The 27,674-nt window shown below is 39.9% G+C and overlaps 1 pseudogene; it reads right to left on the minus strand.

The window, feature by feature from the left end:
* Positions 1–25,873, minus strand: LOC137255980 (uncharacterized; annotated as a pseudogene).
* Between the last annotated feature and the right edge of the window lie 1,801 nt (positions 25,874–27,674).

Below are 27,674 nucleotides of genomic sequence, written 5' to 3' on the forward strand. Positions count from 1 at the left end.
CTTGTTTTCCCCAAACCTGTGAACTCGGTGCAAGAAAAAGCATGAGAAGGAACAGTCGTGTGGTTCTGTTTGATAGGATACATGTGAAATCAGTGTGGTCGGTGAACAGTTCGCAGATATCTGGTCAATGAAGAATGCCCTCCCTTCCTAGCTACTGTTCTGATATCCTCCATCCTGTCTGTTAGGAGTGTCAGGACAGCTTTGCAGCCTTCAATACAGGCGTGTATCCATGACTCCCTGTACTGTTGATGTTAGAGGGAGACATGAGCCGTTGTACTATAGTAGTGTTCCCACCACGACAGGCAAGATGAAGTAAACTATCACCACATGTATCCAACAGTGTCAGGTCAGCCTGGTTAGACACAAGGAGGTCAAACACACTTTGTTGTCCATAGACAGCTGCCACCATGGTTGGCGTCCATCCAAACTGACCTCTGCTGTTTATGTTAGAGGGAGAAACAAGCTGTTGTACTATAGCACAGTTCCCACCCTGACAAGCAAGATGAAGTAAACTATCACCAAATTTATCCAACAGTGTCAGGTCAGCTTGGTTGGATACAAGGAGGTCAAACACACTTTGTTGTCCTTTGACAGCTGCCACCATGGCTGGTGTCCATCCAAACTGACCTCTACTGTTGATGTTAGAGGGAGACAGGAGCTGTTGTACTATAGTAGTGTTCCCACCACGACAGGCAAGATGAAGTAAACTATCACCACATGTATCCAACAGTGTCAGGTCAGCCTGGTTGGACACAAGGAGGTTAAAGATACTTTGATGTCCATTGACAGCAGCCTCCATTACTGGCGTTACTCCAGCTCTTGCTCTGCTGTTTATGTTAGAGGGAGACAGGAGCTGCTGTACTATAGCAGTGTTCCCATGACGACAGGCAAGGTGAAGTAAACTATCACCACACGCAGACACCAGTGTCAGGTCAGCCTGGTTAGACACAAGGAGGTCAAACACACTTTGTTGTCCATAGACAGCTGCCACCATGGTTGGCGTATATCCAAACTCACCTCTACTGTTGATGTTAGAGCGAGAAACAAGCTGTTGTACTATAGCACAGTTCCCACCCTGACAAGCAAGATGAAGTAAACTATCACCAAATTTATCCAACAGTGTCAGGTCAGCTTGGTTGGACACAAGGAGGTTAAAGATACTTTGATGTCCATTGACAGCAGCCTCCATTACTGGCGTTACTCCAGCTCTTGCTCTGCTGTTTATGTTAGAGGGAGACAGGAGCTGCTGTACTATAGCAGTGTTCCCATGACGACAGGCAAGGTGAAGTAAACTATCACCACACGCAGACACCAGTGTCAGGTCAGCCTGGTTAGACACAAGGAGGTCAAACACACTTTGCTGTCCATAGACAGCTGCCACCATGGTTGGCGTATATCCAAACTCACCTCTACTGTTGATGTTAGAGCGAGAAACAAGCTGTTGTACTATAGCACAGTTCCCACCCTGACAAGCAAGATGAAGTAAACTATCACCAAATTTATCCAACAGTGTCAGGTCAGCTTGGTTGGATACAAGGAGGTCAAACACACTTTGTTGTCCTTTGACAGCTGCCACCATGGCTGGCGTCCATCCAAACTGACCTCTACTGTTGATGTTAGAGGGAGACAGGAGCTGTTGTACTATAGTAGTGTTCCCACCACGACAGGCAAAATGAAGTAAACTATCACCACATGTATCCAACAGAGTCAGGTCAGCTTGGTTGGACACAAGGAGGTTAAAGATACTTTGATGTCCATTGACAGCAGCCTCCATTACTGGCGTTACTCCGGCTCTTGCTCTGCTGTTTATGTTAGAGGGAGACTGGAGCTGCTGTACTATAGCAGTGTTCCCATGACGACAGGCAAGGTGAAGTAAACTATCACCACACGCAGACACCAGTGTCAGGTCAGCCTGGTTAGACACAAGGAGGTCAAACACACTTTGTTGTCCATAGACAGCTGCCACCATGGTTGGCGTATATCCAAACTCACCTCTACTGTTGATGTTAGAGCGAGAAACAAGCTGTTGTACTATAGCACAGTTCCCACCCTGACAAGCAAGATGAAGTAAACTATCACCAAATTTATCCAACAGTGTCAGGTCAGCTTGGTTGGATACAAGGAGGTCAAACACACTTTGTTGTCCTTTGACAGCTGCCACCATGGCTGGTGTCCATCCAAACTGACCTCTACTGTTGATGTTAGAGGGAGACAGGAGCTGTTGTACTATAGTAGTGTTCCCACCACGACAGGCAAGATGAAGTAAACTATCACCACATGTATCCAACAGTGTCAGGTCAGCCTGGTTGGACACAAGGAGGTCAAACACACTTTGTTGTCCATAGACAGCTGCCACCATGGTTGGCGTCCATCCAAACTGACCTCTGCTGTTTATGTTAGAGGGAGAAACAAACTGTTGTACTATAGCACAGTTCCCACCCTGACAAGCAAGATGAAGTAAACTATCACCAAATTTATCCAACAGTGTCAGGTCAGCTTGGTTGGATACAAGGAGGTCAAACACACTTTGTTGTCCTTTGACAGCTGCCACCATGGCTGGTGTCCATCCAAACTGACCTCTACTGTTGATGTTAGAGGGAGACAGGAGCTGTTGTACTATAGTAGTGTTCCCACCACGACAGGCAAGATGAAGTAAACTATCACCACATGTATCCAACAGTGTCAGGTCAGCCTGGTTGGACACAAGGAGGTTAAAGATACTTTGATGTCCATTGACAGCAGCCTCCATTACTGGCGTTACTCCAGCTCTTGCTCTGCTGTTTATGTTAGAGGGAGACAAGAGCTGCTGTACTATAGCAGTGTTCCCATGACGACAGGCAAGATGAAGTAAACTATCACCACATGTATCCAACAGTGTCAGGTCAGCCTGGTTAGACACAAGGAGGTCAAACACACTTTGTTGTCCATAGACAGCTGCCACCATGGTTGGCGTCCATCCAAACTGACCTCTGCTGTTTATGTTAGAGCGAGAAACAAGCTGTTGTACTATAGCACAGTTCCCACCCTGACAAGCAAGATGAAGTAAACTATCACCAAATTTATCCAACAGTGTTAGGTCAGCTTGGTTGGATACAAGGAGGTCAAACACACTTTGTTGTCCTTTGACAGCTGCCACCATGGCTGGTGTCCATCCAAACTGACCTCTACTGTTGATGTTAGAGGGAGACAGGAGCTGTTGTACTATAGTAGTGTTCCCACCACGACAGGCAAGATGAAGTAAACTATCACCACATGTATCCAACAGTGTCAGGTCAGCCTGGTTGGACACAAGGAGGTTAAAGATACTTTGATGTCCATTGACAGCAGCCTCCATTACTGGCGTTACTCCAGCTCTTGCTCTGCTGTTTATGTTAGAGGGAGACAAGAGCTGCTGTACTATAGCAGTGTTCCCATGACGACAGGCAAGGTGAAGTAAACTATCACCACATGCAGACACCAGTGTCAGGTCAGCCTGGTTAGACACAAGGAGGTCAAACACACTTTGTTGTCCATAGACAGCTGCCACCATGGTTGGCGTATATCCAAACTCACCTCTACTGTTGATGTTAGAGCGAGAAACAAGCTGTTGTACTATAGCACAGTTCCCACCCTGACAAGCAAGATGAAGTAAACTATCACCAAATTTATCCAACAGTGTCAGGTCAGCTTGGTTGGATACAAGGAGGTCAAACACACTTTGTTGTCCTTTGACAGCTGCCACCATGGCTGGTGTCCATCCAAACTGACCTCTACTGTTGATGTTAGAGGGAGACAGGAGCTGTTGTACTATAGTAGTGTTCCCACCCTGACAAGCAAGATGAAGTAAACTATCACCACATGTATCCAACAGAGTCAGGTCAGCTTGGTTGGACACAAGGAGGTTAAAGATACTTTGATGTCCATTGACAGCAGCCTCCATTACTGGCGTTACTCCAGCTCTTGCTCTGCTGTTTATGTTAGAGGGAGACAGGAGCTGCTGTACTATAGCAGTGTTCCCATGACGACAGGCAAGGTGAAGTAAACTATCACCACACGCAGACACCAGTGTCAGGTCAGCCTGGTTAGACACAAGGAGGTCAAACACACTTTGCTGTCCATAGACAGCTGCCACCATGGTTGGCGTATATTCAAACTCACCTCTACTGTTGATGTTAGAGCGAGAAACAAGCTGTTGTACTATAGCACAGTTCCCACCCTGACAAGCAAGATGAAGTAAACTATCACCAAATTTATCCAACAGTGTCAGGTCAGCTTGGTTGGATACAAGGAGGTCAAACACACTTTGTTGTCCTTTGACAGCTGCCACCATGGCTGGCGTCCATCCAAACTGACCTCTACTGTTGATGTTAGAGGGAGACAGGAGCTGTTGTACTATAGTAGTGTTCCCACCACGACAGGCAAAATGAAGTAAACTATCACCACATGTATCCAACAGAGTCAGGTCAGCTTGGTTGGACACAAGGAGGTTAAAGATACTTTGATGTCCATTGACAGCAGCCTCCATTACTGGCGTTACTCCGGCTCTTGCTCTGCTGTTTATGTTAGAGGGAGACTGGAGCTGCTGTACTATAGCAGTGTTCCCATGACGACAGGCAAGGTGAAGTAAACTATCACCACACGCAGACACCAGTGTCAGGTCAGCCTGGTTAGACACAAGGAGGTCAAACACACTTTGTTGTCCATAGACAGCTGCCACCATGGTTGGCGTCCATCCAAACTGACCTCTGCTGTTGATGTTAGAGCGAGAAACAAGCTGTTGTACTATAGCACAGTTCCCACCCTGACAAGCAAGATGAAGTAAACTATCACCAAATTTATCCAACAGTGTCAGGTCAGCTTGGTTGGATACAAGGAGGTCAAACACACTTTGTTGTCCTTTGACAGCTGCCACCATGGCTGGTGTCCATCCAAACTGACCTCTACTGTTGATGTTAGAGGGAGACAGGAGCTGTTGTACTATAGTAGTGTTCCCACCACGACAGGCAAGATGAAGTAAACTATCACCACATGTATCCAACAGTGTCAGGTCAGCCTGGTTGGGCACAAGGAGGTTAAAGATACTTTGATGTCCATTGACAGCAGCCTCCATTACTGGCGTTACTCCAGCTCTTGCTCTGCTGTTTATGTTAGAGGGAGACAGGAGCTGCTGTACTAAAGCAGTGTTCCCATGACGACAGGCAAGGTGAAGTAAACTATCACCACACGCAGACACCAGTGTCAGGTCAGCCTGGTTAGACACAAGGAGGTCAAACACACTTTGTTGTCCATAGACAGCTGCCACCATGGTTGGCGTATATCCAAACTCACCTCTACTGTTGATGTTAGAGCGAGAAACAAGCTGTTGTACTATAGCACAGTTCCCACCCTGACAAGCAAGATGAAGTAAACTATCACCAAATTTATCCAACAGTGTCAGGTCAGCTTGGTTGGATACAAGGAGGTCAAACACACTTTGTTGTCCTTTGACAGCTGCCACCATGGCTGGTGTCCATCCAAACTGACCTCTACTGTTGATGTTAGAGGGAGACAGGAGCTGTTGTACTATAGTAGTGTTCCCACCACGACAGGCAAGATGAAGTAAACTATCACCACATGTATCCAACAGTGTCAGGTCAGCTTGGTTGGACACAAGGAGGTTAAAGATACTTTGATGTCCATTGACAGCAGCCTCCATTACTGGCGTTACTCCAGCTCTTGCTCTGCTGTTTATGTTAGAGGGAGACAGGAGCTGCTGTACTATAGCAGTGTTCCCATGACGACAGGCAAGGTGAAGTAAACTATCACCACACGCAGACACCAGTGTCAGGTCAGCCTGGTTAGACACAAGGAGGTCAAACACACTTTGTTGTCCATAGACAGCTGCCACCATGGTTGGCGTATATCCAAACTCACCTCTACTGTTGATGTTAGAGCGAGAAACAAGCTGTTGTACTATAGCACAGTTCCCACCCTGACAAGCAAGATGAAGTAAACTATCACCAAATTTATCTAACAGTGTCAGGTCAGCTTGGTTGGATACAAGGAGGTCAAACACACTTTGTTGTCCTTCGACAGCTGCCACCATGGCTGGCGTCCATCCAAACTGACCTCTACTGTTGATGTTAGAGGGAGACAGGAGCCGTTGTACTATAGTAGTGTTCCCACCACGACAGGCAAGATGAATAATTGGATTGCAATATTTATCTTTCACATTCAAGTTTGATATTTTCTGTAGTAACTCAAAACATCCTTCTGATGCTGAAAGTGCTGCAAGCATGGCAGGTGTTCTACCATTCACATCAGCAGAGTTTATGACATTATCTCCAGGTTTCCTATTTAGCAGGATTTTCAGGGATTTTTCCATTCTTGTCTTACAGACCAGATGGAAGATGTTTTGTAAGTACTTGTCTCTCATATCAATATCAGCACCTTCCTGGAGCAGATACACCAGAATATCGGAGCTGCCATTTTTAGCAGCCTGCAACAAAAGTCTGTTCAGTGTCAGTTGATGATCATGGTTTTTACAACGAGTGAAGAGCCATTTCAATACTAACACGTTGTTGCTTTGTGCACACCCTTTCATAGCTTGGCTGATCTCCACTTGAGAGAACTCTTCTCCAGTTGTGTATTCTATATCTGTAACTAGACGTGGATTATGTCCAAGAGCTGCCCAGTACAGAAAACATTTCCTTTTCTCCTTCCTGTGACACCAATGCTCTTTAGAATCAGTTTGATTATGCTGATGGTGGTGCTTTGCCCTATCAGACTGAAGTTTGTTCAGCAGTTTGAAAGCTGTAGTGTCTCGTTTGAGAACTGGGTGTGTCACTGACTGAGCAAACTGTCCTTGTTTAATAGAATGTGCAAACCTTGTGGTAAGTAGGTCATCATAATTATCCGAGACATATATAAGATGCAGATGATCATCAACATTAGTTTCTTCAACCTTTTCACCTTGTACTCTTTCAAACAGAAAGTCATCACTGCAATGCTTCAAAACAAAGACTGGACTGATATTGTACAAGGTACAGGCACAAGCATCATAGATGGAAGAATGGGCAAAGCCAATAGTGTCTCCTCTTGTGAAGAATGTACCTCGAAAACTTTTAGCAGCTTTGTACATTCCTGAACGTGTAGCATTAGGCATCAGGTCTTGAACAGTTTTGACCATCGTGTCCATTTCCTTGTCTTCATCTCCACTGTCTAACCTGGTCAGGTTCAATTTGTCTTCACACAGCAGCATCAGAACCAAACTGGCAGACCTATCATTTCTGTCTTCAAGTAACTGCTTTAGTTCTAGCCTAAGATAAAACAGTGGTTCCTTGAAAAATGATTTTGCGTTTTTACAAAATGAGGAAAATTGAAAACAGAGTTTACAAGTAAGAGGAAATCCAAAGATGTTGGAGACTTCTAGCTCACTATAATGTGGAAGATGTTGCACAGAGTAGTCACAAAAGGCACGCCTATGTTGTTCAAATATTGTCTTTTTATCTTTGTCAGACAGTCTGTATTTTTCTTGTTTTGTTAAGTCCACTACAGTTTGACCCTTGAACAATTTGAAACCCTCATATTGCAATTTTCCCAGTCCATCATGGAAATTGTAGGATTTTGATGTGAAGACAACATGAATATCCTTTGTTTCACAATCTTTGAAACTTTGCATTTTCCTTCTAGATTTTTTACTGGCATCTCTGTTTTCAGTCATTTCTGACTTGTGTTTCTCTGCTGTTCTCTGCTTTTGCTCTAAATGGGGAAGAAGATTATTCAGAAAGTTTTTAACATGTGAAGTATTAGCAGATACTCCAACTGTACCAAACAAATCATCTACAATGAGGAATACTCTTGAGTAGGTACTAAGGCAGCGGTCAAAGTCAAACTTCTTAAGGCTGTTCACAAACACGACCTCGTATCCCTTCTGTCCATACTGTGAACCCAGCACCAGAGCCATTGTTGTCTTGCCTTCTCCTGAAGCACCACAAATAGTCACATGACCAAATTCCTTCAATTTCTGTTTCACTTTTCTGTAGGCTTCAGTTGGAGCAAAAATCTTCCTTGCTTCATCTGTGCGTAAATCAAGGGTATCTGTGAAGGAATAACAAACATTTATTTATTTATTTACAAAATACTAGGATGTTAACTCAAAATGACAAAATATTTACCTCTTTCATTGTGAGTGGAACCTTTAATCTTATGGTTGGAGATAACAACCTCATCTAGAACCTTTCACAGTACTTTCAACTGAACAGGAAACACCTCTTATTCTGATAAATGATCATGGCTGTTGCACTGGTAGTTGATACATCATAGTGGAAACAAAGCAAAAAGAACAGCTGGCATGTCAACAGTCTTCTTTCACACTTGTTCCTAGGAAACCGTTCCTAGGTATCTATATACACCATTCTTCATTAAGAACTGAATGTCAGTTTGGATGGGTTCATCATTGTGAGAATGATTTGAAATCACTGGTTAAACTGTTTGAACCTCCAAGCTTGTAAGGAAAATGGCAAAATTTCACATGATCAGTTTGCACAAAAGAATTCAACAGTATGTGAACTTTTTTTCGCAAGTCACAGATGGGTAAATGCCAAATACTTTTGAACAAGATCAAGTCAATTCTTGACCCTTCATCCATGAACACTCACCTCTGCCAAGTGTTCCTTGTCCTGCCCCTCCAGTGACGATGTTGAGAATGTTGGCAGCTTGGGCATTCCCTGAACGCTGTTCACCTGTCAACATCAACCAGGAGGAATCATCAGTAACCATGGTAACCATAGTGTTTTCTTTCCACACTGAATAAAATATTTAATGTTGTTGCAGTGCATAAGAGTTTGGTGAAAATCATTCTGAAGATCCAAGTCAATAGATCTGTATTCTCTTGGTTATAAAACTTTCCAGTTGATAACAATTTAGTTGATGATCAAAACTTGTTCATCATGAATCAGGGTAAGGTTTTTCAGATTTATTTCAAGAAGTGAAGACATTCACCCATACACTGTGAACTCAGAGTGTCTAGCTATAAGGCACTTGTAAGGGAAAGTTGTGCCACAAATTCAGCTGCTCAACAATCACCTGCTTGAAAACATGGCTGCCTAAACCTCGTCATTTCAATGCCCTTCCTCAAGGAAGGCATATGCAATCAAAACATGATATGTATTGATTAAAGGAGCTTGTACAAACTATAAGTATGATAGGAACTAAAAATAAATAAATAAAGAAATCATTACTTCCTTGTAATGAAGAGGTTAAGGACATCATTGAAATATTTGAACAATATGTAACATAGTTTCTGTGAACAGTGTTTGACCTGATGCAGAAAACCTGTGTATTTGACTCACATCTCAAATATGCAGTGAAAGCTTGTATCATTGTTGACGTAAGGCTACTGGGCCCTAAGTTTAGATAATCTAAGCTTGTAATTTGCTGTTGTTTAAAACTGCATAGTTTATTGTTTGCCAGTTAACTACTCATTGCTGATCAAATACCTGACCTGCTTTACTTTGGGTTTGTTTTATCGTAATTTAACAATCACAGTTGATCTCTTGATGAAAATTACATACTGAGGTTGACTCCCCAAAACATGACCAAGACTCACTCTCCTGAAACCACTAAGCCATGATGACTCCTAAATTTTCATGTCTAGGGTAAACACTCTGTGAAGAAGAGTTTGATTTCAAAGACTGTTTTTGAAGAAGAGTTTGATTTCAAAGCCTGTTTTTCTCACTTAAACAAGCTCTTGTGACAGCCAGTCAATATGGACAGTTTTAAACAAGTAAAGTGAATAACAACAGCATAGTAAGGCATCAAGATATATCCCATGACAAAAAGTCAGTTTGAATGAAATTCAAATTACTGTTGGATTTGGAGCTTGATCCAGCAATAAGTGTAATTACACTACTAAGATATTTCAAACAATTCAATTTATATTTCTGAATAAAATTGTGAACAGTGTCCCATGGAGTATCCCTTTCGTAATAGATACTCACAGCTTGGTTGTTAAAAACTCAGTTATCTCTTAACCAGCCATTAAGTACATTTAAGTGAATGTTAACTTGGTTATCTTGCTGTTCAAAACTCTGTTAACTCTTAACAGGTTGTTAACATGATGTTAAGTTAACAGAAATAAGGACTGTTAACGTCTTAACAGTGTTGTTAACTTGCAAATGTTGTTTGTTTCTGATGCTGCTATATGGTGCCAGTTCAGCAAAAAAAGGATTGGGTGTGCCATGGACTGGCCTAAATATTGGGAATTATTCTGACAAAGCGTTACATCATCCTCAATATCTCCAAGGTGTACGTTCTGATAAATCTCCACTATACCTTGGATGCATCTATGGCTCGCCCCAATAATCATATTACCTCCCTTTGCTGACTCCTCATTCACACAGTAGCCAATCAGCAAGGTCGCCTATACAACCGAGCAAGCCAGTGTCAACAAAAACAGCGGTCGCAGCTATGAAGGTGTGTTCACAGATTTTGGAAAAAATCATACAGACAAATTGTCAGGTCCAAAACTTTAAAAAAATATATGCAAGAACTTCTACCTCTTTCAGAGGTACGCTCAGCTTCCCAGTGTAGACACCCGATTGGATAAAAGCCAGTCAATGGAGGTAATAAAATTATCTGTAGATGCATCCAAGTTATAGTGGAGGTATCGGAATGTATACCCTTGTTTCACTGTTCAACTACAGTACACCTATAGCGATATAATAATCAGGTGTCGGCAGCGTCAGAAATAGTGAAAGTTCATAGCCCACAAAAAATTTAATAGGCCGAAATTTATATATATACACATGGGTTTCATCAATGAACTGCTAACATGAACATGTTTACCAGGCCATAATCATGCATGATTTAAAAGTGTATTATAACCCAACAAGTTTGAGTGATATATTTACAAAATGACCCCATGCAAATTCACTGGCCAGTGGAGACAAGTGGGGATTTTCTGGTCCGCCTGAATTTTTACTAGAGAAGGACCAGTGTGTCAGTGGCTATTTTGCACATTGCCAACTACAATTTGCACATACCATACATGTTGATGACGTTGGTATTTCCCATGCCGCCATGGACACAACCAGCGGTGTTGGCTGAGTGTACATTGCTGCCCTTCACACCAGTCACGACGTTGTCTGTACACACAAGCAGTGTATAAATTAATGTTTCAGGATCAGAAAGTTTTAATAGTTACTTGCCCAAATGAAAATGTATTAGCCGAACTAAATAAAGATACAAAACAAATGTAGTTACTTATTACAAAATAAATGTAGTTACTTATTATTTCTTTCATAGAGTTCAAAGTTAAACATCAACATTACAAATTGTCAGGACCAGATGATTCAACATAAGTTTCAGGTTTATAACTATTCAAACAGTGACAGTGAAGTAAAGCACCCTGTCCGTCAATCAGGATTGAAACGACACCATGGTGCCATTTGCAAATGAGAATTTTTACAGACTGAAAATTTACACTAGCAAACAGGGAAACCATCATTCTAATTTTACTAGCCCTGGGAAGTTTGACCTAGCATCGGGCTACCGGGCTAGCGTTATTTTCAATGCTGGGTGCAGGACACATTTTGTGATTCCATTTGGGGCAAACCGGAGGTAAACTGAAAACAGAATAGTGGGATATATGGAAGCTAACCAGTGACATGAACCACACTGTTCTTAAACTTGACATCAGCTAACGGCATGACTAACCATGTTTTGAACATTGCATATTTAATGCTCTGTTTGCCAATGGCCAGTTGAGGATTTAAGCAGCCGTTAATTGTTAACAGACAATTAAAATAACTGAGTATTGCAAAACCAGGTCAAGGATGATGAAATGGGGACCCAGTACAACAGTGACACCAAAAATGGAACTAACAACTTCACAGAAAACAACTTCTTGCTTTTGCATGCAGCAATGTTTCTACATAGGTTGTGACTATAATCGAGCAGTGTCTATTCTAGAACTGAGAATCATGGGGCAGATTGGTTGCCCCCATACAAAAAAGGAAGGGGGATTTGTTGGGTTTTTTAAAGAGTCAGAGGGACTGGGGTTAGTCTTGAGGTTTTGCTTTCCTTTCGATTCACATGTCTCCTTAACAGACGTATTGGTCTGGGGAGACGTGGCTGACACTGTTGCTTTCTCAGTGGTGTTTTGTGCAAAAAAGTCAGTTATTTTCTTCCTTTTGCGTGACATTATTCACACCAAATTACCACGAACCGTTGTAAATAAGAATTTCACATTCGTCATCTGCATCTTCAACTTTCTACTACACTAAATCAGATTCACATGCGATTGGATGAAATGGTGTAAGATGTTCATGTGTTTCAAAAGCACATCCATCCAGTAATTAAAACTGACCACAATTTCAAGTATTCAGAGCTGTCATTTTTTATCACCATGACTTATGCTTATGTGTGCACCAATATTTTCAAGTAGATGACATTTGGTGCAGAATGGAGGGTTGATGTGTTCCACTTCCTGTGCTGGGAAAAGTCGGTAGTCAAGTTGGACAGAATTTGTGTTTTATTGTAGTTTAAAAGCCAGACTGTACCCCTATCTACATGGATTGGCTGTTGATAGCCTGGATAATTTTTAAAAAAATATAAGGTTACCATAGAAGTCTATGGGAAAACATCTGGTGTTGTGTAACCTCAAGTGATAATCATAATATTGTCCGATTTCAAAAACAAGGCTAAAACGAAACTGTGTTTTGCACATACTGAACACATGCACTATGTTTAGAGTTCATAGCCTAACGTTGTCAATTAATTAATTAATTAATTAATCATAACTTCATCGATACATGTGATCTGTTTTCATATTGATATGAATAGAATTTCGTTTCCTCAGTGCCGATAGTGATTTTAACCAAGGAAAGTTACTCTGTTATGTTTACATGTTGTCACTCGAACTTGACTCAGTGGATGACTCCGATTTCAAAAGTCATTCCTTGCCAATATAAAGCCTTTTTCGTATGTTTTTGAAAGGTGGGTAGGGAGTAAATTACTATGTGCAATAGTTCGCCCTCTGTTGTTTATATGAGGGTCAATTTGATCATTATTAGCGAGAATCGCGCATCCTCGAACAGACACTGATCAAGTGATGAGGTACAGTTATATAGTATATGGTACAGTTAGATTTTGAAATCAAGCATTTCGTTAAATGACTAATAATTTCAGTCATTTATTTGTGGTGGACTGAATAGTTGTTACAGTCCTGTCACATCTATACTGTGGGAGTAGCCAATGGGAAACTAAGTGGAAACTTTGGAGGTTTGCACCCTGGAATTGAAGAACAACAAACAGAGACAGCGATGAAGCCAATAAACAGTGGGATTAAGTGATATGAACAGGCTGATAGGGTACCATCACAGAATGTAAAGTTTCACCAATTCTGCATAGGCTGATGGTTGATGGTCTCTGCTGATCATGGCTTCCAAAGTTTTAGTTTTGATTCCTCAGTGAATAGGATTTCGACTGTTTGGATTAGGGAATTTTTGTTGGTGAGATTTCTGATTTCTGATTTGCTGTCTTGCCTGTTAGTAGTCACGGTATATGAATCTACATTAAAACAGTGCTCTATGGAATAAACAAGAAGTTGTCATCCTTAAGGTTGTAGAGTTGTGAGAATGTTGAGAATGTTGGTTAAACCAACATTGACACCCACTTGTACTTGGTTTGACTGAGCTGACCTCCTCGTGCTCAGCTGAACCTGCGGATACTAAGTGACCTTCATGTTCCTCGTCTGTAATGACTCCACTACTACCAGAGTCATCTTCTGTAGTCAGGTATTCTTCATCTGAACTGGACATGTCAACTTCAGGAATAGACAAGTGACCTCTCAATCCTGATGTGCCCGAGTGACCTTCAGGCTGTCCACTAGGAGGAGCCACGTGACCTTAGGCCTGCCCACTGGATGGGGCCACATGATATTCAGGCAGCTCATCGGAAGTGTCCATGTTGTCTTCAGACTTTAATCTGGAAGTGGCCAAGACCAGATGTCAACTGTCCTTATCTTGGTTAGCCATCACAATGACACTCGTTTTGTCATCAAGCACTATCTGTAAAAATAATGGAGAATCTAATTATGCCCCCCAAAAATGTTTGGTCAGGCAGCTTAATGAAATCTTTTTGACTCCTTTGTATGTCTATTTTCATTATTATGATAACAAAGGAACACAATATGAAGTTTAACTTCATCTTACAGTGATACAAAATGTTAGGACTGGAAAAAAAATCTGATGTCAATGTACGCCTTTTTGTCTTAGAATCCTAAGGAATTTAGCAATGTTTTTATCATGCATAATGGAGCTTTATGAAAAGAATATTTAGTTTCCTTGTTCAGTTTAATGAATCAGTCTGAGTTTAATGTCATGAGACCTAGATCAGTAATATTTCAAGATTGCAAGTAAAGAGACTAAAATCTATATGACGAGTTTCTTTTCCTGAAATATCGCAGCAAATGAAAAGATTAATGGGATTCAAGTAGTGCACACTCGTGGGGAGAAGACCATATTTATTACTGAACATCTCAAAGTTTCGGGTCTGCCACCTCTCGGCTCGGTCACCAGTAGTCCAGCATATAACTAGACGACTTCGCACTATACCAAGGTGTGCTCGACCCTGGGTGGAATACGAGTTTATTCATATAACACGTCACAATTTAATTCTGGACTCACAATAGTCCAGAAACTCTCCGCACTGTGGCCACTCTCTCACAAGAGATTTGGCAAAAATAAACATGCAACTTTTATGAATATGTGCTAAGGATGAAAAATTGAAAAAATTTTTTTTCGAAAACTGAAAATTTAAACTCACTCGCCCATGGGCACGCCCATGGGCGAACAGCGGTCCATGGGCAGGCCCATGGGCGAGAGTGTTTGATTTCGTCCAGAATAAATGTTTTGGAGGTTGTAAATGAATGAAAAAATGTTAATAAGTATCATGACTCAAATTTCAGCTCGATTTGACTTGACTCCGCTAACTGACAGCGATTTTTAAGAAATCTCGCCCATGGGTGAAAAACATATTGGCCCATGGACGAGAATATTTACTTTCACTGAAAATACATGTTTTTTCCATGTTTTGCAGTTTGTAAATAAATGAAAGTATATTTATTAGTGTCGTGACACGAAAATCAGCTTATTGTGACTTAATTCTGATAATTTAGACCGATTTCAAAATATCATTTGGCCCATGGGTGAGAATATTCACTTTTACTCAAATTACATCTTTTTGCATGTTTTGGGGGTTGTAAATGAGTGAAAGTATGTTCATAAGTATCATAATACAAATTTCAACTTATTTTGACTTAATTCCGTTAATTTAGAGCGATTTTTAAAAATCTCGCCCATGGGTAAAAAACATTTTGGCCCATGGGCGAGAACATTGCCTTTTACCCCAAATATATCTTTTCACGTGTTTTGGAGGGTGTAAATGAATGAGCATCATGATTTATGAGCATCAGGACAGAAATTTCAACTCATTTGACTTAATTCCGCTAACTGACAGCGATTTTAAAAACTCTCGCCCATGGGCGAAAAACATTTTGGCCCATGGGCGAGAACATTGCCTCTTACCCCAAATATATCTTTTCACGTGTTTTGGAGGATGTAAATGAATGTGCATCATGATTTATGAGCATCAGGACAGAAATTTCAACTCGTTTGACTTAATTCCGCTAAGTGAGAGCGATTTTAAAAACAATCCCGCCCATGGGCGAAAAACATTTTGGCCCATGGGCGAGAAAATTTGTTTTCACTCAAAATAGATCTTTTTACATGTTTTGCAGTTTTTAAATGAATGCAAGCATATTTATAAGTATCATGACACGACATCCAACTCATTTCGACTTCATTCTGCTAATTTAGAGCGATTTAAAAACAATCTCGCCCATGGGTGAGAATATTTCATTTTACTCCAAATACATCTTTTCCAATGTTTTGAAGGATGTAAATGAATGAAAGTGGCTTTACGAGTATCATGACACAAAATTCAACTGATCTGATTTAATTTTGCGAATTCAGGGGGATTTTAAAAAATATACGAGAATAATTACTTTTACTCAAAATACACCTGTTTCTGTGGTTTGGAGGTTGTAAATGAATGCGGATATATTTATAAGTATCATGGCACACAATTCAACTCATTTTGACTTAATTCCGCTAACTACAAAAATCTGCACTTCCACTCCAACTACATAGTTATTTTTATTGTTTTAGAGGTTGTAGATGAATGAAAGTGTGTTTATAAGTATCACTCCTGTCTTAATTCGACTAACCTCGCTCGTGGACGAAAATATTTTCATTTGCTTGTTTTCTTTATTTTGCAAGCATATGGTTAAAATTCAGATGAAATTATAATGAAAAATAATTTCAGGTTAATTTAGTGAGTTTAGTTCTACGTCGCACTTAGCAATATTCCAGCAATATGGCGGTGGTTTGTAGATAATCAATTTTCGACCAGACAGTCCAGTGATCAACAACATGACCATCAACCTGCACAGTCGGGAACCGATGACATGTGGCAATCAAGTTAGCGAGTCTGACCACCCGATCCCGTTAGTCGCCTCTTACGACAAGCATGGTCACCTTTTATGGCAAGCATTGCTTGCTGAAGCCCTGTTCTACTCCAGATCTTCATAGGTCCTGAACGCAGAGCTATGAAATTGAAGTTATTTGTGAAAGTCCTTACTCCAGTGACACAAAGACTATGCTGGGACACATTAATAAACAGCGTTGTGAGATTTTTAAGGTGTTTTGAATATGTCTTGTCAACCCCACTGACATTCGCCAATAACCACTTAAATATAGAATATATAGTCCGTGCTCCTTCAGAACAAATAAGTAATTAACGATCCCCAACTGGGTAATTAAGTAAACAACTAAAAATACTGTCACTTTCTGCCCAGGACATCACGCGTCACCAGTCGTGAGCTAATGACCTTGTAAAACCCCTCACAAAGGAAACACAAAGTACCAAAACTGTATTTCTTTCTAGGTGACACACGGTATGTTGTCAAAATTTTCGGTGTGGAATACATTCTATAGTGGGCAAAACCTTACGCTTGGAAAGTGTACCTACCCAGTAGTTTTAAGTGTACCTACCCAGTTTAACATGTTTCGTTTTAATATTGTGGGATCCACTTTTAGTAATTCTCGTTTGCCCGTCCCAGGTTTTCTTCGACCGAGGTTTTATGGGGCATTCTCCTATTTGTCAGACCAGGAATAATCTACAACAGTGATAGGTCACTCGCTTGCTTTCTTTACCATTTGTACCAATTAACATGTTCCTCGTCATGCTCCAGCGCACACAGTGACTTGGTTCGTTTCCAGCGCAACTTCGGCTGCGTTTAACAGTACTTCAGCCAGTTTCCTGCATCAGTCGAAATCTTACAATGAATGAATGAATGAATGAATGAATGAATGAATGAATGATAAGAATTAAGAGCAAGATGTATGTGCGAATGAATGAAAGAAATAAAAGAAAGAAGTACTTATGGGAATGAATGAAAGAATAAATGATACACCACGGTCATCCCTTCCTAAACATGCTAAATAATGCAAAACTATCGTTAGATCACATGTGTTGACATCATGGTCTCCCTTGTCAGACATAAGAATTTTCAGACAGGTTTAAACAACAAACTATCTGCTTGACTGCACAGCTGCCTGTTGACGTAGTATACCCACCTCATCTAATTTTCCTGCGTAATCTTCATCTACATCACCATAAGCAGAGAGCACAGAAGGCCGAATATCTGTAACCACTGAACCGTGGCGTCTCACTGGAACAAGCTAAGTTCCCAAGTGCGGGTGTCCTTCTCTACCTTTTCCATTAATCTTTAAAACATCTAACAAGCTCAACGCATGCAACTTTTAACTAAAATGTGAGTGATGTTATACATATCATAAAAGTAATTTTAAGGTATTATTCAGTTGATAAATTATCATTTTATGATGCATATATGTATGACATGCTGGACGAGTATTGGGCATTTTGTGATAATTTACCATTACCATTTTCATAATGCATAAAAAAGACACTCATTAATCTATCACTGAGTTTTGTCATTCTTTCACTCCAATACGGTCGCTAAATCCCTTCTGATCATAGTATATGAACTCTCCCATACCCATTTCACCTAATCCTGAAAAATCAACCAGGCATGACATACCCAGATCACCTAATTAATTTTCTGTACCTATCGATCAAAAATTACATAAAATGAGAGGACACCCTGTTCACTAATGGGAGTGAGCCTCGTTGGGAGTACCCTCACTCTCACAAACCAACCGACTGGGGAGAAGCTGCCGTGTTTGTCGGGGATTCTTCTGGCTTTGCTAAATAAATCGTACATAAACATGTAAAATATTTTGCTTTGATTGTGTAACTACCCACATTAGGACATTGAGACCATTCTGATTTATCGAGTAAAATACGATTGTATGGTTTAGAGTTTGAATCTTGGCATATCTTACCGGTTTTGCTACTTTTGCACTCTACCTTTTTACCTGGGGCGAGCATATTTTGGTGGTTTTAGTATTTCATCTATTTGTTTAGATATATTGATTTATTTGTTTTTGTTGTGTTTTTTACTGCTAGTTGCCCAGCGAGTGAGTCTGCTTTGATAACTGTAAGTTTATTCTGACACTTGACGAGAGGGACATGAACAAGAACATATATGGGGCTTTGCATCAATACATATTTAAGACTAAAGGTTTTGAAAAATAAAATTATACTAGAAATGAAACTGCGCGTTCAAGGTTCATAAGCACGTAGAGGGCACATTTATTCTACTCCATTTAAGAATGTCCATTTCTGATTGCTTCACGTGACCTTTCGAGGGAGAATATATCAGTTTTACCCCGCCACGAGGGGAAAAGCAAGCATCCATGTCAGTCAGTGAACCGTGAAGCAGTGATTCGAATCGACTATAGTCAGTACCATGTTAATAAAATACATTATTTCAGTTTGTTTTGATGCTATATTTACATAAAGTGAGATTTATGGTAAATGCGGTGTAGCATTGTGATCCACCGATCCGAATGTTAGTATCCTCTTTTGGTTCACACCTGGACTGTCAACTGTTTGATCGAATACACAACTGGACTGTCGAGAAGCAGCGGAGTGTGAGCGTCGACTGCCTTGGAGAACTTGCGCCTAAGAATAGGATAAGACTCGGCTCCACTCTAATTAACTAGGGAGAACACATACACAAAGACATCGGTGAAAGAAGGAGCTGTGGAAACAATTCTTGAATGATAGTCGTCGCACGAACAGTAATCGAAAAAGTTGGCATCATCGTGAATGAAGAATCTGCGAGCATTATAAACTGCATATTGTAACAAAGTGGCCACAGTAAAAAAGACAGAAAGTTTCAGCGTGTCAAGGACCAGCTTCAGAGACAAGAGATTTCCATAATAAGCTGTGCTGATCAGACGGTCTACCTCGTTCATAGTGGCCACATTAAAGCATGTACTGTTAACGTATTTTGTTTACCTTCTTGTCCGGTGTGTTAACGCCATAGTGTTAACGTCGGGTTACCTCCTTACATATTGGCCGAAACATCGAATTTACAAAATTTCAATTTTCGACAGCTCAGGTGCGTTTGTTTATTTACGAAGTAAGAGGATTATGAGGCATGGTCGACTAGGTTTCTTTGTTTAACTAATCCCACACGGCCTTCACCAATAGAGGGAATGATTTCTGTTCAGTCATGACATTGCTGTTCTCCATATGTCTCTATTTTCTCAACACATCTCCAAGATGTTGTGTTTTTGTGTGTTTCGTAAACACTGATTGGGACTGGTGAACAAGCTTTACAGTTTTTATCAGTACTTCAGCCATACAACATATAATACAAAATATAAATGCAGCATGTGTCGTCATCCATATGAACTATCACATAATAACACATGCATACATATCATTACATCAAATACACATCTATCATATAAGTAAACATAAAAAAGAGAGTTACGGTTTGTTGTGTCTGACTAGCTCTTTGTAGAAACACTGAACAATTGTGAGAAGGTTATTGATAAGATAATTAGTTTTCTGTAAAAAAAACCAAGCTTTGTGTTTTCATGATAAAATCATTGACGGATTCAACTATTTTCTGGTTTTCACAGTGTATAAGTTCTTTGTTTCACAGACCACGGTGAGAAAAGGTCCATCTTCAAGCAGTAAGGAAAACCATGATAGAGTATGGAGTACTTGTGTCTTCCTTGGCTTGGTCATCTCCACCGTTACCCCCTCCCCCGAATCCACACCCCACAAGGGCGTATAGGATTGTGGGGCCGTGTCAGCGACAATTTGGCTCGGTGGATAAACAGGGACTACTATAACCCCGTATACCCTTCACCACAATGCTACAATTTGTCGGCATTGAGTATCCGGTTTTGTTCATTCTGTAATATTGTATAGTACTGGTGAAGTATTAATCAAAGCAATATTTTGCTTGCTAAACGAACGAGATTCTTTGAGAATCAAAATATGTTTTTACTACATTTTCAAAATTGAAATACAGCATGCACACAATAACTAAATTGAAAAGAATATCGTGCAGGAGAAGGTTTTCCAGAGTACATGCACATAAATGCCATTGTCTTTCACAGAATAATGGTCTTGAAGAAGGACAAAGTCCCCATCCCTGTTTTAGTAATTAGGATTGTTCAATCACACATACATGCATATATATTGATTTCCATATATATTTACAGCAAAATTTAATGCACATAGAATTTACAAAAGGTCGAAATTCGAGATTATTCATGTGTATATATAAGGCCTGCATGCATCCCCACTATAAACAACAATGTATTTAGACTCATGGCAAGTTCACATGGCAAAGGAGGTTTATACACAAAACCGAAACCAATTGGTCAGCTCGACGCCTTATAAAACAATTAATTCGAGATTTCTTTTGAAAGTGAGATACTTGAATGCGCAGTCAGTCTTTTTCATCCATATACACTCACGAACACCTGTTCATTTCAAAGCTGGTGTCACCTAATGACCTAGAGTAATCCATTGATGAGATGTCTATATGACAAGTAAAATACACTTGAAAGCGGCAGCTGGTTTATTCCAATACACAAGACCAGCGGGCGAGACACGACGCGCAAATTGTAGCAGGCGCATTGCGGAAATTGCGTAACTGAACGCGGAGACAGAAAACGTCATCGTTCCGCTCAGTGGTCTTGTCTTTGCGAGTTATGCTGAAATACTCAACAAATTAAGATAAAAGTCAGAGTGATGAAAAAGTGGAAATCAGTGTGTCGATTAAAACTTGAAAAACTCTCATGAAGTCGTTGACAAAGTAATATCTCTTCAGGTTACGATAATTTGAAAAACAGAGAAAGTTATATGGATATAGAAGTTCTTCTAATGTAAGCAGCATTTCGGCGTAGGTGTTAAACTCGTTTTCAAGCAAATGGTGTCTACGGGGTAGTTATGTAAGTTAAACCTTTGTTTTGGGTCGTCAAGGTCAAAATCGTTTCGTGTAGTGACAACGGTGCTGTTTTAAGGGACTAGACACTGGTTTTCTAAAACAAAAAAAACAAAATAAAATGTGTTTCTTTAGGAAACGAAATAAGACACGTGTGCCAATGTAATTGAACCGATGTTAGCGAGTTCACTCAGTGACTTTAGTTATAAAATGAACTTTCAGTTCACCCCTTCCGTTAGTAATGAGTTATTCAGTTTCTTAATAAAATTGCTTGCAATGTGAATGTTGGAAATGACAGTTTTCTTTATCATTTTAACAACTTCAGTGATGGCAAATGCGTTGCTGTACTTTGCGTTTCCTCCTACTTATTTCACGGGAAGACACCTTTGTGTAAACGGTTATATGTTCATTGTGAGAATTTTTTTGTAGTAAAAATGGAGAATGTATCTCGTGAAAATGAATTTTGAAAGACTGCAGATCAACAGTTCCAACAGTCTCAACTACATAATTTCTAACATACTTAGAGACCACAACCATGGACCTGTACACAACGAAGCCACGGTAAATCTTTTCGACTGTAGCAAAAATAGCGAAAATTTAAAAAGGTAGAAAGGTAAACGCAAAATCAATCTTGAATATTTTACGCATTCCCCATAGCCCAATATAAAGATTACACATTACAGTATAATACGTTAATCTATAGTTTAAACTAATCTCTTCAAGTAATCGTGACTGGATTGGCAAGAATAATCAGGCATATCAATGCCACTCCATACCAATAATATAATTACATAACATACATGATAACTACACAAACCTCGTCAAACGTAAGAATGAATTTACAGTTATAAAACAAATAAATCAATAAATCTAAACAAATAGATGAAATACAAAAAAACCCGCCAAAACATGCTCGCCCCAGGTAAAAAGGTAGAGTGCAAAAGTAGCAAAACCGGTAAGATATGCCAAGATTCAAACTCTAAACCATACAATCGTATTTTACTCGATAAATCAGAATGGTCTCAATGTCCTAATGTGGTAGTTACACAATCAAAGCAAAATATTTTACATGTTTATGTACGATTTATTTAGCAAAGCCAGAAGAATCCCCGACAAACACGGCAGCTTCACCCCAGTCGGTTGGTTTGTGAGAGTGAGGGTACTCCCAACGAGGCTCACTCCCATTAGTGAACAGGGTGTCCTCTCATTTTATGTAATTTTTTATCGATAGATACAGAAAATTAATTAGGTGATCTGGGTATGTCATGTCTGGTTGATTTCTCAGGATTAGGTGAAATGGGTATGGGAGAGTCCATATACTATGATCAGAAGGGATTTAGCGACCGTATTGGAGTGAAAGAATGACAAAACTCAGTGATAGATTAATGAGTGTCTTTTTTATGCATTATGAAAATGGTAAATTATCACAAAATGCCCAATACTCGTCCAGCATGTCATACATATATGCATCATAAAATGATAATTTATCAACTGAATAATACCTTAAAATTACTTTTATGATATGTATAACATCACTCACATTTTAGTTAAAAGTTGCATGCGTTGAGCTTGTTAGATGTTTTAAAGATTAATGGAAAAGGTAGAGAAGGACACCCGCACTTGGGAACTTAGCTTGTTCCAGTGAGACGCCACGGTTCAGTGGTTACAGATATTCGGCCTTCTGTGCTCTCTGCTTATGGTGATGTAGATGAAGATTACGCAGGAAAATTAGGTGAGGTGGGTATACTACGTCAACAGGCAGCTGTGCAGTCAAGCAGATAGTTTGTTGTTTAAACCTGTCTGAAAATTCTTATGTCTGACAAGGGAGACTATAATTAACTGATGTCAACACATGTGATCTAACGATAGTTTTGCATTATTTAGCATGTTTAGGAAGGTATGACCGTGGTGTATCATTTATTCTTTCATTCATTCCCATAAGTACTTCTTTCTTTTATTTCTTTCATTCATTCGCACATACATCTTGCTCTTAATTCTTATTAACATTCATTCATTCATTCATTCATTCATTCATTCATTCATTCATTGTAAGATTTCGACTGAAGTACTGTTAAACGCAGCCGAAGTTGCGCTGGAAACGAACCAAGTCACTGTGTGCGCTGGAGCATGACGAGGAACATGTTAATTGGTACAAATGGTAAAGAAAGCAAGCGAGTGACCTATCACTGTTGTAGATTATTCCTGGTCTGACAAATAGGAGAATGCCCCATAAAACCTCGGTCGAAGAAAACCTGGGACGGGCAAACGAGAATTACTAAAAGTGGATCCCACAATATTAAAACGAAACATGCTAAACTGGGTAGGTACACTTTCCAAGCGTAAGGTTTTGCCCACTATAGAATGTATTCCACACCGAAAATTTTGACAACATACCGTGTGTCACCTAGAAAGAAATACAGTTTTGGTGCTTTGTGTTTCCTTTGTGAGGGGTTTTACAAGGTCATTAGCTCACGACTGGTGACGCGTGATGTCCTGGGCAGAAAGTGACAATATTTTGAGTTGTTTACTAATTACCCAGTTGGGGATCGTTAATTACTTATTTGTTCTGAAGGAGCACGGACTATATATTCTATATTTAAGTGGTTATTGGCGAATGTCAGTGGGGTTGACAAGACATATTCAAAACACCTTAAAAATCTCACAACGCTGTTTATTAATGTGTCCCAGCATAGTCTTTGTGTCACTGGAGTAAGGACTTTCACAAATAACTTCAATTTCATAGCTCTGCGTTCAGGACCTATGAAGATCTGGAGTAGAACAGGGCTTCAGCAAGCAATGCTTGCCATAAAAGGTGACCATGCTTGTCGTAAGAGGCGACTAACGGGATCGGGTGGTCAGACTCGTTAACTTGATTGCCACATGTCATCTGTTCCCGACTGTGCAGGTTGATGGTCATGTTGTTGATCACTGGACTGTCTGGTCGAAAATTGATTATCTACAAACCACCGCCATATTGCTGGAATATTGCTAAGTGCGACGTAGAACTAAACTCACTAAATTAACCTGAAATTATTTTTCATTATAATTTCATCTGAATTTTAACCATATGCTTGCAAAATAAAGAAAACAAGCAAATGAAAATATTTTCGTCCACGAGCGAGGTTAGTCGAATTAAGACAGGAGTGATACTTATAAACACACTTTCATTCATCTACAACCTCTAAAACAATAAAAATAACTATGTAGTTGGAGTGGAAGTGCAGATTTTTGTAGTTAGCGGAATTAAGTCAAAATGAGTTGAATTTTGTGCCATGATACTTATAAATATATCCGCATTCATTTACAACCTCCAAACCACAGAAACAGGTGTATTTTGAGTAAAAGTAATTATTCTCGTATATTTTTTTAAAATCCCCCTGAATTCGCAAAATTAAATCAGATCAGTTGAATTTTGTGTCATGATACTCGTAAAGCCACTTTCATTCATTTACATCCTTCAAAACATTGGAAAAGATGTATTTGGAGTAAAATGAAATATTCTCACCCATGGGCGAGATTGTTTTTAAATCGCTCTAAATTAGCAGAATGAAGTCGAAATGAGTTGGATGTCGTGTCATGATACTTATAAATATGCTTGCATTCATTTAAAAACTGCAAAACATGTAAAAAGATCTATTTTGAGTGAAAACAAATTTTCTCGCCCATGGGCCAAAATGTTTTTCGCCTATGGGCGAGAGTTTATAAAATCGCTCTCAATTAGCGGAATTAAGTCAAATGAGTTGAAATTTCTGTCCTGATGCTCATAAATCATGATGCTCATTCATTTACACCCTCCAAAACACGTGAAAAGATATATTTGGGGTAAGAGGCAATGTTCTCGTCCATGGGCCAATATGTTTTTCACCCATGGGCGAGATTTCTTAAAAATCGCTGTCAGTTAGCGGAGTCAAGTCAAATCGAGCTGAAATTTGAGTCATGATACTTATTAACATTTTTTCATTCATTTACAACCTCCAAAACATTTATTCTGGACGAAATCAAACACTCTCGCCCATGGGCCTGCCCATGGACCGCTGTTCGCCCATGGGCGTGCCCATGGGCGAGTGAGTTTAAATTTTCAGTTTTCGAAAAAAATTTTTTTCAATTTTTCATCCTTAGCACAAATTCATAAAAGTTGCATGTTTATTTTTGCCAAATCTCTTGTGAGAGAGTGGCCACAGTGCGGAGTGTTTCTGGACTATTGTGAGTCCAGAATTAAATTGTGACGTGTTATATGAACTAGGTCACCAGTCATTAGTCTTCGCTATGGAGAATCCAAATCCATTGTAAACATGACCAGTCGAGTACATGCACTTTACTGAAACTACTTACGGTACAAGGCTTCACAAGATCCGTTGAAATTCTTCAGCATGCTGCGAGGTGATGCCGTCGCCTGTTGAGCCTGCTTGACAGCGACACGTACCCCCCCTTCCACTCTGAGTAGATGTCGTCATCTTACTTTCACTTTCGATTTCATCGTCTGGTAGATACACCGCAAAAACGAGTTCACCTCCCGTCTCAAGTATAATCACATAGATGGCCTTTTTTCCCTTGCAATGTAAAGATGTTCATTAGGTTTTTGACGTTATATATTGATATACAGGCTCGCGATTATGTAAGAAATCTTGAAAATGGAAATACCCGAGCTATTTATAGCCACGTCCAGCAGCGTATGTTAATAATGAATTCCATTGGTTATTTTAACACGCGATCATTCGTGACCAACTCGTGTAATTCCGGTTCCATTCGTGGCCTACTCGTGGAATCTAATTCCGAAAAGTCGAATACCGTATATCTTCTTAACATCATGGAAAGAAGCGAATTATTTTTATGCTGGTTTTGTCGTCAGCTTGTGTCAGAGACCATGTATTTACTCGCTATGTGGAGACAGGACCAAGCTGTTGCCCATAGCGTGTTTATAAGTGTGTTTATTTGCTTTGGATGTGCGTCATCAAATTGCAGTATGAAGAGATTGCACAGAGTCAGTACTTCGAAAGGACCCCTGGCATGTCGAAAAAAACCCTAAGAAGATTATTGGACGAAAACTGAGTCTTTCTTCGCTGTTTACCGAGAAAATTAAGCCAGTGAGCTATAACACACGTACTTGAAACTTTACAACAAATCCACTGTACCAATACTGTCATTAATAACAATTATTTGACTTAAAATAAAGTGACAAATAGGTCACTTATCTTCTTCATGTAGGGTTTCAGTTGTCACAACACTCAGCGAATGTAATCAGCTGTCGAAAATAAACCGGGCTCAATCTTTAAAAAGTAAGCTGCTTCAATATTGGCTACACTGGTCACCTAACGACCCGAGGCATACGCTAAAGAGCTTTTCGAGGAGTGACTGCTCCCGCTGTTAGAGTCTCCCTGCTTTGAATATATAGTCTGGTTCATAATTATTGAGAATTTTTCTTCTTACTTTGAGCTATCCTAACACCTCAACTGATTCACTGATACTTAAAACTAAGTAATGGTATAAGGGAGGTAACTCATCTCGGCCTACTGAGTATAGTACAATTAGAGTTACCTCCCCTGAATTTGTAGCAGACGTCATTTTCCTCAGCACTGGCAACAATGTCTGCTGAAGATAAAAGAAGGTTGATTTTTTAGTTGTGTAATCAAGGAATTGATGATGTAAATACATTGGCAGAGAGAACAGGAACTCCTCTTTCTACTGTGTATAGGATTAGGAAGAATTTTAAAGAGGGAAAGGATTTGGGGCACCAGAAAGGAGCAGGGAGCCTCAGAAAATTGGACTTTTCAGATCGCGTCCGGCTGGGAATTTTAGCGTCTAAAAAGCAAAGGGCAAGCATCTCCAACATCAGGTATGAAATGATAGAAAGGGGATCAACAGTTGTATCAAAATCTACAGTTAGAAGAAATTTGATTGATCTTGGATGGGAGAAAAAGACTGGAATTCCTTCTCCTCTCATGAAACAAGAACATAAAGACAGGCGTGTTGAGTGGTGTTTGGCACATGAAAACTTTGACTGGGAAAATGTGATATTTACTGATGAAAGCTCAATATGGGTATATCCCAATAATGTGAAAATATGGACAAAGTCTGCGTCAGCACCGTTGTATCGACGACCTAAATACAGCCCAAAGTTTCATGTATGGGGAGGGATATCCTTATTAGGAACGACCCCGCTGTGTGTGTTTGAGGGAAATCTGACAAGTCAACGCTACACTAACATATTAGATAATTTTCTCCTTCCAAGTGCACATGTGTTTTATGGAAATGA

Source organism: Haliotis asinina, chromosome 11 (genome assembly GCF_037392515.1).
Source record: "Haliotis asinina isolate JCU_RB_2024 chromosome 11, JCU_Hal_asi_v2, whole genome shotgun sequence".
Classification (NCBI taxonomy): Eukaryota; Metazoa; Mollusca; class Gastropoda; order Lepetellida; family Haliotidae; genus Haliotis; species Haliotis asinina.